The sequence below is a fragment of the Dendropsophus ebraccatus genome, chromosome 5, assembly GCF_027789765.1.
Source record: "Dendropsophus ebraccatus isolate aDenEbr1 chromosome 5, aDenEbr1.pat, whole genome shotgun sequence".
In the NCBI taxonomy this organism is placed as follows: domain Eukaryota; kingdom Metazoa; phylum Chordata; class Amphibia; order Anura; family Hylidae; genus Dendropsophus; species Dendropsophus ebraccatus.
In genome coordinates this window covers 7,455,630-7,468,226 of record NC_091458.1, presented here as the reverse complement: position 1 = coordinate 7,468,226, position 12,597 = coordinate 7,455,630, and positions in this window count along the sequence as shown.

Below are 12,597 nucleotides of genomic sequence, written 5' to 3'. Positions count from 1 at the left end.
CTATAGCTCCATGTACTGCTCAGTCTCCAGTCATCCCCTATAGCTCGATGAACTGCTCAGTCTCCAGTCATCCCCTATAGCTTCATGTACGGCTCAGTCTCCAGCAACTCTCTATAGCTCCATGTACTGCTCAGTCTTCAGTAACTCTCTATAGCTCCATGTACGGCTCAGTCTCCAGTAACTCTCTATAGCACCATGTACTGCTCAGTCTCCAGTAACTCTCTATAGCTCCATGTACTGCTCAGTCTTCAGTAACTCTCTATAGCTCCATGTACTGCTCAGTCTCCAGTCATCCCCTATAGCACCATGTACTGCTCAGTCTCCAGTAACTCTCTATAGCACCATGTACTGCTCAGTCTTCAGTAACTCTCTATAGCTCCATGTACTGCTCAGTCTCCAGTAACTCTCTATAGCACCATGTACTGCTCAGTCTTCAGTAAAGCCCCTATAGCACCATGTACTGCTCAGTCTCCAGTAACTCTCTATAGCACCATGTACTGCTCAGTCTTCAGTAACTCTCTATAGCTCCATGTACGGCTCAGTCTCCAGTAACTCTCTATAGCACCATGTACTGCTCAGTCTCCAGTAACTCTCTATAGCTCCATGTACTGCTCAGTCTTCAGTAACTCTCTATAGCTCCATGTACTGCTCAGTCTCCAGTCATCCCCTATAGCACCATGTACTGCTCAGTCTCCAGTAACTCTCTATAGCACCATGTACTGCTCAGTCTTCAGTAACTCTCTATAGCTCCATGTACTGCTCAGTCTCCAGTAACTCTCTATAGCACCATGTACTGCTCAGTCTTCAGTAAAGCCCCTATTCCACCAACAGATCTGACGACAGATTATCTGCCAAAGATTTGAAGCCAAACCCAGGAGTGGATTTGAAAAGAGGAGAAATCTCAGTCTTTCCTTCATGACCTGTTCACTGTATATAGTCTGTTCCTGGGTTTGGCTTCAAATCTGTTGGTGGAATATGGCTTTATTTCAATGTGGTTTAAGATACGGCGCTAGCCGTTTGGCGAATGGTAGCTCGCTGCTAAAGGATGCTGTATGGAGGCTGTCCCTGAATTTCTCCAAATATATTATGGTTTAGGTTACAAACCCACTTGCCGGATCTGCAGCGAGTCTCCATGCTGCGTTTTTGCAGGGAGACTCGCTGCAGATCCCGGCCCTATACTTTCAATAGCAGAGAAACTCGCAGCAGGGATGTACATCCCTGCTGCGATTTGTCTGCAGCCCTCCCCATTAACCGCCCGGCCGCCGGACATTATACATTACCCGGTCTCCGTTCCTGGTTGCTTCGGGGCTCCCGGTGTCTTCACGGCCCGCCCGGCCAATCAGTGCGCTGCGGCGGGGCAGCGCACTGATTGGCCGGGCGGAACGTGCCGGGAGCCGCTGAAGCAAGCAGGAGCCGGGATCAGGTAATGTATATCGCCCCCGGCCGCACGATCGCCCCCAGCCCCCGGCCGCATGATCGCCCCCAGCCCCCGGCCGCACGATCGCCCCCAGCCCCGCAGCCCCTGGCCGCACGATCGCCCCCAGCCCCGCAGCCCCCGGCCGCATGATCACCCCCAGCCCCCGGCCGCACGATCGCCCCCAGCCCCCGGCCGCACGATCGCCCCCAGCCCCGCAGCCCCCGGCCGCACGATCGCCCCCAGCCCCCGGCCGCACGATCGCCCCCAGCCCCGCAGCCCCCGGCCGCACGATCGCCTGCAGCCCCGCAGCCCCCGGCCGCACGATCGCCCCCCGCCCCCGGCCGCACGATCGCCCCCCGCCCCCGGCCGCACGATCGCCTGCAGCCCTGCAGCCCCCGACCGCACGATCGCCCCCCGCGGGCCATCGTGCAGCCGGGGGCTGCGGGGCTGGGGGCTGCGGGCGATCATGCGGCCGGGGGCTGCGGGGCTGGGGGCGATCGTGCGGCCGGGGGCTGGGGGCAATCGTGCGGCCGGGGGCTGGGGGCGATCGTGCGGCCGGGGGCTGCGGGGCTGCAGGCGATCGTGCGGCCGGGGGCTGCGGGGCTGGGGGCGATCGTGCGGCCGGGGGGGGACCGGGTAATGTATAATGTCCGGCGGCCGGGGGGTTAATGGGGCGGGCTGCAGACAAAATCGCAGAGTTTCTTTGCTATTGAAAGTATAGGGCCGGGATCTGCAGCGAGTCTCCCTGCAAAAACGCAGCAAGGAGACTCGCTGCAGATCCGGCAAGTGGGTTTGTAACCTTAAAGACAAACAATATGCATGCATCTAGCGCCACTACCAGTGGTGGATTATAATGTGGGCGGTTTGGGCGGCTGCCCGGGGCCCGAGGCTCCGGGGGGGCCCATGCCGCGCCGCCCACATTATAATCCGCCCACGCCGCTGCGGCCCGGCCCGTGCACTCTTGTGACCGCAAGCATGACAGGGGGTAGCCCAGACCATTTCTTATCTTACTGTAAACCTCCCCTCCCCCTTCCGCTGGACCAACCCTCACATCCCCGAATAAGACACGGAAACCTGCTTGGAAAAGTTGGCCACAGCAGCCATTTTATTAACAAAAATCAACATACAAAATATTGCACACCAAATATTAAAACTAAATATAGAAATATATATACATATATACATATCCAACCACAAAACAAGTAATGTTAGATACATATATACATATCGAACCTTTTAATGTGCAGGGGTCCTTGGGGCTCCAATTTCCCAACCAATCTGCTCCCCCATCAATTTAAAACCTCCAGCCGCCCGCTACCGGCTCAAAGGCCCCACACCCTCTATATAAAGCTCAGCAGATGGCTGAATTGACCATAACTATAACTCCGCTCCCCGTGACACCACACTGGCAGGAGCCCAGAACTTCCCCTGATGATACCAGTACATCAGAGGATTGCTCCCCATGTACCCCCAAGTCAGTATATGAGACCAACCCCAAGGACCCTCCACACCCGCCATGACAAGAGAAAGAAATCCCCCCCCCCCCACATACACAAACGCACAGGCCAGAACACAATAGGGAGGGTGGGCGGGACTCTCCACACTGCTCTCTCCTCCCGAGTGTTAACATGAGGAGAGAGCCAGTTCCTTAAATAAGCTCTGTCCCCTCCCTGTTCCCTCCCCAACCCCTCCCCTAGCAACTCCCGCTCTGCACTCCCCAGCTACCACCACCTTAACCCCCTCATGGCTGGACACCCCGTCATGGCGGCTTACCGCTCACGGGGGTCGCGTGCAGCCTTTCTTTATTTCACTTGCGGTCACAGGAGTCCCCGGCTGCCTCCGGCTGATGTGCGGCTGCCGGGGGGTGTCTCGTCCTCTCCCCGGCAGCGCGCGCATCACACAGCTCACTGTGCCACCTAAGCCCTGACTTCCGGTACTAAGAGCGCACGTTAGAGACGCTCTGTACCGGAAGTCAGGGCCCAGGCGGCACAGTGAGCTGTGTGATGCGCGCGCTGCCGGGGAGAGGACGAGACACCCCCCCGGCAGCCGCACATCAGCCGGAGGCAGCCGGGGACAGACCAGGAGCCGAGAGGATCGACGGGGGAACGGATGGCAGGTGCTTGCTCACTGTGGTTGCTAACAAGTGGTTGAAAATAAGTGGAGTTTAAAAAAGGAGTTGAAAGAAGGAGTTACAAGTTCTGGTAAGTGCTGATCTCTTTCTTTTTCACTGTTTTTGTTGCACTGAGGATGATGGCTAGCAGGATGGAAGGATTCATTCAGTGCGCAGTCTGCCGCATGTACGCACAACTGGAGCAGGAGTTCCAGGGTGAGTACCGCTGTGACAGATGCGAGCATGTTGCCCATCTAGAAGCTCGAGTTAGAGATCTGGAGAAGCATATTGCAACGCTGAGGGAACTTGGCCACCTTGAGAGGGAACTTCGGCTCACTGAGCAGGAAGTTAGTGGGTTAGAGATGGAGGGTGGTGATATAGATCAGGAGGCCCAAGTAAGTAGCTGGGTTAATGTAGTTAGAGGGACCAGTAAGGGATCCAAGAAAAGGAAGGCCACTTCTCCTACTATATGCCCAAGCAAAATTGCCAAGTTAGGTGATGATGCGAGGGCATCCGTGTCAGAAATGGCAGCTCTAGTGGAACCTGTTCTCCCTAACAGCCGGGGGAACAGTCCAACTAGTAGTGGGCGGGATGGTATTGTAGGTAGGCCTAGACAGCTAGTGGTTGTAGGGGATTCTATAATCAGGAAGACGGATAGAATAATTTGTCGCAAGACCGCCTCAACCGAATGGTTTGCTGTCTCCCTGGTGCCAGGGTTCGGCATGTGGTGGAAAGGGTGGATAAATTACTTGGGGGGGCTGGGGATGACCCAGCTGTCGTGGTCCATGTGGGAACCAATGACAGGATACAAGGTAGGTGGAGGTCTATTAAAAATAATTTTAGAGAACTAGGTGCTAAGTTGAAGGGAAGGACCTCCAAGGTGGTATTCTCTGGAATACTGCCTGTGCCATGCGCATCGCAGGAAAGACAGCGGGAGCTTAGGGAGTTAAATGCATGGCTCAAGTCATGGTGTAGAGGAGAAGGGTTTGGGTTTTTAGAGCACTGGGCTGACTTTTCATTGGGGTACAATCTGTTTTCCGCAGATAATTTGCACCTTAATGGAAGGGGGTCCGCTGTGCTGGGGGAGAGAATCCTAGAAGGGGTGGAGGGGTTTTTAAACTAGGGATGTGGAGGGAGGACAATGAAGTATGTAATGTAGTGGCAGATAGGTTAGAGAGGGGACAGAACATTGAGGAGGGAGGAGAAGGGTCCTGTGGGGGGAGGATAAGAGCAGTGCATAGGGAGAAGGGTCCTGTGGGGGGAGGATAAGAGCAGTGGATAGGGAGATCCATATGTTGCGGATGAACAGTGAGGATGATTGTAGCCATAGCACAGTAATAAATCCCATTTCTTATAATGAAGCGGTTAAACTCGATGGTAATATAAAGTGTATGGTTACTAATGCCAGAAGTCTAGCCAGCAAGATGGGGGAGCTGGAGGCCTTGGTTCTGGAGGAGTCCATTGATGTGGTTGGTGTGACTGAGACGTGGCTGGACTCCTCACATGACTGGGCTGTCAATATTCAGGGATTTACGTTGTTCAGAAGGGACCAGGTGGGCAGAAGGGGAGGAGGAGTATGTCTGTATGTCAGAAATTATATTAAAGTGAGTGTAAAAGATGCAATAGTGGGAGATGACTGTGATGATGAGGAAGCATTATGGGTAGAACTACAGAAGGAGGTAAAGAGTGAAAAAATTATTCTTGGTGTAATCTATAGACCCCCCAACATTACTGAGGAGGTAGATGGCCAGTTGAATAGACAAATAGAGCGGGCTGCCCGGGAGGGAACAGTAGTGATAATGGGGGACAACTACCCAGATATAGATTGGGGTCACGGTTCAGCTAAAACCACAAAGGGGAGGGAATTTCTTAACTTCCTGCAGGATAATTTTCTGGGCCAGTTTGTGGAGGAGCCGACTAGAAGTGATGCCTTGTTGGATCTGGTTATTTCTAACAACGCTGAGCTGGTTGGGGATGTCACTGTCCATGAACACCTGGGGAACGGTGACCACAATATAGTGACTTTTAGCTTAAAGTGTAGAAAAGAAAACATGTTGGGAGGGCAAAAACTCTTAATTTTAAAAGGGCCAATTTTCCTGGGTTAAGGGCAGAACTTCAGGGCATAGACTGGGAGCGGCTGCTGTCACATACGGATACAGCTAATAAATGGGAAATCTTCAAATCCACATTAAATAACTGTACTGCCAAATATATTCCTATGGGTAACAAATATAAACGGTTAAAATCCAATCCCACATGGCTTACAACCGAGGTTAGAAGGGCTATAAATGAGAAAAAGGGGGATTCAAAAAATATAAATCAGAGGGGTCAGCTGTATACAGTACAGATCAGAGGGGTCAGCTGTATACAGTACAGATCAGAGGGGTCAGCTGTATACAGTACAGATCAGAGGGGTCAGCTGTATACAGTACAGATCAGAGGGGTCAGCTGTATACAGTGCAGATCAGAGGGGTCAGCTGTATACAGTACAGATCAGAGGGGGCAGCTGTATACAGTACAGATCAGAGGGGTCAGCTGTATACAGTACAGATCAGAGGGGACAGCTGTATACAGTACAGATCAGAGGGGGCAGCAGCTGTATACAGTACAGATCAGAGGGGTCAGCTGTATACAGTACAGATCAGAGGGGTCAGCTGTATACAGATCAGAGGGGGCAGCAGCTGTATACAGTACAGATCAGAGGGGTCAGCCGTATACAGATCAGAGGGGGCAGCAGCTGTATACAGTACAGATCAGAGGGGTCAGCTGTATACAGTGCAGATCAGAGGGGTCAGCTGTAGCATTTAAACATTACAAAGAAGTCAACAAAACCTGTAAAAATGTAATAAAAGCAGCAAAAATTCACAATGAAAGGCAGGTAGCTATAGAAAGCAAAAGAAACCCCAAAAAATTCTTCAAATATATTAATGCAAAAAAACCAAGGACAGAGCATGTAGGACCCCTAAATAATGGCGACGGGGAATTAATAACTGGGGATCAGGAGAAAGCTGAGTTACTTAATGGGTTCTTCAGTTCTGTATATACAAAAGAGGATGGAGCTGTGGTGGGTGGGGCCAGTACTGAGGTGGGTGGGGCCAGTGCTGCTAACACATGTAATGTACTGAACTGGTTTACTATAGATATGGTCCAAGATAAATTAAACAAACTCAATGTAACCAAAGCTCCAGGGCCTGATGGATTGCACCCCAGAGTTCTTAGGGAACTCAGTTCTGTAATTTCACTACCCTTGTATGAAATATTCCGTGATTCTTTGCTTACTGGTATTGTGCCGAGGGACTGGCGTAAGGCAAATGTAGTGCCGATCTTCAAAAAGGGCTCTCGAACTTCCCCAGGTAACTATAGACCCGTAAGCTTAACGTCCATTGTGGGGAAACTATTTGAGGGGCTTATAAGGGACTACATCCAGGAATATGTAGTGGCTAATAGTATTATAAGTGATAACCAGCAGGGTTTTACTAAGGACAGAAGCTGTCAAACCAACCTAATATGTTTCTATGAAGAGGTAAGTAGAAGCCTGGATGGCGGCGCGGCTGTGGATATAGTGTACCTGGATTTTGCAAAAGCGTTTGACACAGTTCCTCATGGACGTCTGATGGGTAAGTTAAAGTCTATTGGTTTGGAAAATTTAATGTGTAACTGGATTGAAAACTGGCTTAATAATCGTACCCAGAGAGTGGTGGTCAATGATTCCTACTCCGAATGGTCCCCGGTAATAAGTGGTGTACCCCAAGGGTCAGTACTGGGCCCTCTTCTGTTTAACTTGTTTATTAATGATATTGAGAATGGAATTAACAGCAATGTTTCTATCTTTGCAGATGACACCAAGCTTTGTAGTACAGTACAGTCTATGGAGGATGTGCAGATGTTACAGGCTGTGTAGTACAGTACAGTCTATGGAGGATGTGCAGATATTACAGGCTTTGTAGTACAGTACAGTCTATGGAGGATGTGCAGATGTTACAGGCTTTGTAGTACAGTACAGTCTATGGAGGATGTGCAGATGTTACAGGCTGTGTAGTACAGTACAGTCTATGGAGGATGTGCAGATGTTACAGGCTTTGTAGTACAGTACAGTCTATGGAGGATGTGCAGATGTTACAGGATGACTTAGACACACTGAGTGTTTGGGCGTCCACTTGGCAAATGAGGTTCAATGTTCATAAATGTAAAGTTATGCACCTGGGTACTAATAACCCACATGCATCATATGTCCTGGGGGAGTTACTCTGGGAGAGTCGCTGATGGAGAAGGATCTGGGTGTACTTGTAGATAATAGACTACAGAACAGCACACAATGTCAGGCAGCTGCTTCTAAGGCCAGCAGGATATTGTCATGCATTAAAACAGGCATGGACTCTCGGGACAGGGATATAATATTACCGCTTTATAAAGCTTTGGTGCGGCCTCATCTGGAGTATGCCGTCCAGTTTTGGAACCCGATTCATAAAAAGGATGTTCTAGAGCTGGAGAGGGTACAAAGACGGGCAACTAAACTAATAAGGGGAATGGAGCATCTTAGTTATGAGGAGAGATTAAAAGAATTACATTTGTTTAGTCTGGAGAAGAGACGTTTAAGGGGAGATATGATTAATTTATTTAAATATATAAATGGCCCCTACAAGAGATATGGGGAAAAGATGTTCCAGGTAAAACCCCCTCAAAGGACAAGAGGGCACTGCCTCCGCCCAGAGAGACAAGGGGGCGCTGCCTCCGCCTGGAGAGACAAGGGGGCGCTGCCTCCGCCTGGAGAAAAAAAGGTTCAATCCCCGGAGGCGACAAGCCTTCTTTACCATGAGAACTGTGAATCTGTGGAACAGTCACCACAGGATCTGGTCACAGCAAAAACAGTAGAGGACTTCAAAACCGGCCTAGACAAGTTCTTAGAGCAAAATAATATAAATGCATATGTATAGAACCTATCATCTCTCCCCCTTCCCTGTATCCATCCCCTCCTTGGTTGAACTTGATGGACATGTGTCTTTTTTCAACCGTATTAACTATGTAACTATGTAACTATGAGTTGTGTTTTGTTTTTTTTATTTACTGATTGCTGTGCAAGGGGGGGGGGGCATCTATAAGGGGGGGGGGAGCAGAGGGGGACCATCTATAAGGGGGGGGAGCAGAGGGGGACCATCTATAAGGGAGGGGAGCAGAGGGGGACCATCTATAAGGGGGGGGGGAGCAGAGGGGGACCATCTATAAGGGGGGGGAGCAGAGGGGGACCATCTATAAGGGGGGGGGAGCAGAGGGGGACCATCTATAAGGGAGGGGGAGCAGAGGGGGACCATCTATAAGGGAGGGGAGCAGAGGGGGACCATCTATAAGGGGGGGGAGCAGAGGGGGACCATCTATAAGGGAGGGGAGCAGAGGGGGACCATCTATAAGGGGGGAGCAGAGAGGGACCATCTATAAGGGGGGGGAGCAGAGAGGGACCATCTATAAGGGGGGGGGGAGCAGAGGGGGACCATCTATAAGGGGGGGGGGGAGCAGAGGGGGACCATCTATAAGGGGGGGGAGCAGAGGGGGACCATCTATAAGGGGGGGGGGGAGCAGAGGGGGACCATCTATAAGGGGGGGGGAGCAGAGGGGGACCATCTATAAGGGGGGGAGCAGAGGGGGACCATCTATAAGGGGGGGGGAGGTTATATTTTATGCACCTTAGATGTAACATCGCTATACACTATCATACAACATGATAAAGGGAGAAAAGCAGCGGAGTTCTTTTTAAGGAAATCAGGCAAATATGAAGAGGACCAAATAACATTTTTAGGAGACTGCATTTCTTTTATTTTATATCACAATTATTTCTTTTATGAAGGACAATTTTACAAGCAGTTATGGGGTACGGCGATGGGCACGAAATTCGCACCAAGTTATTCAAACCTGTACGTGGGACAGTGGGAGAATGACACTATTCATCCGGATGGAGTGCTCATCGCCGATCTTTTATTATGGTATCGCTTTATTGACGATATCGTCTTCATTTAGAAGGGGGGGGGGGAGGAAAGCTTGAGGTTGTTTTTAGAAGAAATTAATAAAAATGAATTTTAGCTAAATTTTACGCCACATTTTAGTGAGGAAGAAATAAACTTTTTGGATCTGACTATTTTTATTAAAAATGATTGTCTATACACCAAAACATACAGTAAGCCGACGGACAGTAATAGCTATATAGACAGAAAAAGCTGTCACTTACCTCTATGGCTAACAAATATTTAGGGACAATTCACCAGACTCAGAAGAAATTGCACTAACTTAGAAGACTATGAAGAGGAAGCCACAAAACTACAGAGTAAACTACTAGTCAAGGGGTACAATAAAGAACACATGGAAATTACGTGCAAAAAGATAGGTACAATGGAAAGAGGAATATTATTACAGGAGAAAAGTAAAAGAGAGATGAAAGATGAAGATAACATGATAAAAGTACCAATCGTAACCACATACACTGCCCACAGTTATATATTTAAAAAAAATTATACAAAAACATTGGGATATCTTAAGAGGAGACAAGACTATAGGGGAGAAAATTCCAAAAAATCAGACATTTATTTTTTTTAAAACTAAGAATATTGGAAATATGATTGCCCCGACAATTAAATATGAAATGAAATGTTCGAACATTTTAGAGAATTATATCCGTACAACACCTGGCTTCTAAGTGTGTAAGGCCTGTCAGAAATGCAAAGTAACCAGCCCAATAATAGAACTACAGAACAAAGATCACACACACATAATTATATCACATATCACATGTAAAGATAAAGGGATAATATATTTTATCAAGTGCCCATGTGAGAAAATCTATATAGGTCGCACGAAACGTATGCTACAGAAAAGACTCCAGGAACATATATACAAGATAGAAAGCACATTTCTAGGACACCCTCTATCTAAACATTATACAGAGAAACATAGTGGGGAACTAAAAAAGACACTGGAGAGGAGGAAATTACATTGAGCAGCTTTCAAGGGCTGAGACTGAAATGATTTTCCAGTTCAACACCATTATTCCGAATGGATTGAACGCAGACATGGAACTATTTGCATTTTTAAACTGAGTATGGATTAAAACACATGACAGTATAAAAAGAACATTGACAACATATAAATAACGCATCATGTGAACAACGGATTACCTGTTTGATTGGAGGCGTTCCATGGACTTCTACAAAAGGAGCAAGCAAGGGGGGGGCCGCTATCCCTGATGAAGGCGTAAGTCACGCTGAAACGTTGGATGGTCCCTGTGAGACTCCGTAGTGAACCACTGTGACGTCAAACACGGAACGCTGAAGCTGGTTGAGGTCGCGCTGCCGGCCGGAGCGCACTCTCGGCGTACAACCTACAGATCAATTCGTTGGGTCTATATACTGCAAGACCTACCACTATCTTCTACATGGAAAGGAGAAATATCTACATATCGTAAGACCTGCCATTAGTATCTACACGGAACGGCGTATCGCATATCTACATACAACTGGAGTAAGTGCCACTTCACCTAAGTATTCTAACATATCGGAGTTACGGTAGTGGCGCTAGATGCATGCATATTGTTTGTCTTTAAACCGGAATATGGCTTTAACTATCTATAGCTCCATGTATGGTTCAGTCTCCAGTAACCCTCTATAGCTCCATGTACTGCTCAGTCTCCAGTCATCCCCTATAGCTTCATGTACGGCTCAGTCTCCAGTAACTCTCTATAGCTCCATGTACGGTTCAGTCTCCAGTAACTGTCTATAGCACCATGTACGGCTCAGTCTCCAGTCATCCCCTATAGCTTCATGTACGGCTCAGTCTCCAGTCATCCCCTATAGCTCCATGTACGGCTCAGTCTCCAGTAACCCTCTATAGCACCATGTACGGTTCAGTCTCCAGTAACCCTCTATAGCTCCATGTACTGCTCAGTCTCCAGTAACCCTCTATAGCTCCATGTACTGCTCAGTCTCCAGTCATCCCCTATAGCTTCATGTACGGCTCAGTCTCCAGTAACTCTCTATAGCTCCATGTACTGCTCAGTCTCCAGTCATCCCCTATAGCTTCATGTACGGCTCAGTCTCCAGTAACTCTCTATAGCTCCATGTACGGTTCAGTCTCCAGTAACTGTCTATAGCACCATGTACGGCTCAGTCTCCAGTCATCCCCTATAGCTTCATGTACGGCTCAGTCTCCAGTAACTCTCTATAGCTCCATGTACGGCTCAGTCTCCAGTAACTCTCTATAGCTCCATGTACTGCCCAGTCTTCAGTAACTCTCTATAGCTCCATGTACTGCTCAGTCTCCAGCAACTCACTATAGCTCCATGTACTGCTTAGTCTCCAGTAACCCCCTATAGCTCCATGTACTGATTAGTCTCCAGTAACTCTCTATAGCATCATGTATTGCTCAGTCTCTAGTCATCCTCTATAGCTCCATGTATTGCTCAGTCTCCAGTAACTCTCTATAGCTCCATGTACTGCTCAGTCTCCAGTAACTCTCTATAGCTCCATGTACTGCTCAGTCTCCAGTAACTCTCTATAGCTCCATGTACGGCTCAGTCTCCAGTAACTCTCTATAGCTCCATGTACTGCTCAGTCTCCAGTAACTCTCTATAGCTCCATGTAGTGCTCAGTCTCCAGTAACTCTCTATAGCTCCATGTATTGCTCAGTCTCCAGTAACTCACTATAGCTCCATGTACTGCTCAGTCTCCAGTCATCCCCTATAGCTCTATGTACGTCTCAGTCTCCAGTAACTCTCTATAGCTCCATGTAGTGCTCAGTCTCCAGTAACTCTCTATAGCTCCATGTACTGCTCAGTCTCCAGTAACTCTCTATAGCTCCATGTACTGCTCAGTCTCTAGTCATCCTCTATAGCTCCATGTACTGCTCAGTCTCCAGTAACTCTCTATAGCTCCATGTACTGCTCAGTCTCTAGTCATCCTCTATAGCTCCATGTACTGCTCAGTCTCCAGTAACTCTCTATAGCACCATGTATGGCTCAGTCTCCAGTAACTCTCTATAGCTCCATGTATTGCTCAGTCCCCAGTCAGGCTCAGACTCCAGTGGTACCCTG